Source organism: Chelonoidis abingdonii, chromosome 2, assembly GCF_003597395.2.
Source record: "Chelonoidis abingdonii isolate Lonesome George chromosome 2, CheloAbing_2.0, whole genome shotgun sequence".
NCBI classification, from domain to species: Eukaryota; Metazoa; Chordata; order Testudines; family Testudinidae; genus Chelonoidis; species Chelonoidis abingdonii.
The window spans coordinates 303,077,997-303,078,583 of record NC_133770.1 but is presented as its reverse complement, the minus strand read 5'-3'; positions in this window follow the sequence as shown (position 1 = coordinate 303,078,583).

Here is a 587-nt window from a genome sequence, read left to right as displayed (position 1 = left end):
CTGTATCCCTCCCCCCCTTCTTCCATCCTTCCCTCTCCCGTCACCCCATCCCTCCCACACACACCTCCTCTCCCTATCTCCCTCCTGCCCCCACAGACCCTCACTTCTCTTATGCTCGCCCTAACACAGATCCTCTCCACCCCCATTGTCTCCCTACCCCCCCTGCCACAGGCACTCCTCCATAGACCCTTCCTTCCCCCAACATTCTCCTTCCCACCCCCACAGACCTGCCTGATCTTCCTCCTGTCCTCCAGAGACCCTCACCCGATGTCTGCTGCTCCTCTACACACAGATCCTCCCCCGTCTTCCTCTCCCACACCCAGGCCCTCTCACCTCATCCCCATTCTTCCCTCCACCATCTCCCCACCTCCATAGACCCTCCTTTCCCCCACATCTCCTTGCTGCTTTCCACACCTCCTGCTGTACCCCATCAGTCTCCTGCACTGCCAGCTTCCTCTGCGGTTTTGAAATTACAGTAGAACCTCAGAGTTATGGACACCTCAGGAATGGTGTTGTCCGTAACTCTGACGTGTTCCATAATGCTGAACAAGAGGTTATGGACTTCAGCTAGGGGCGGCAGGGGGCGG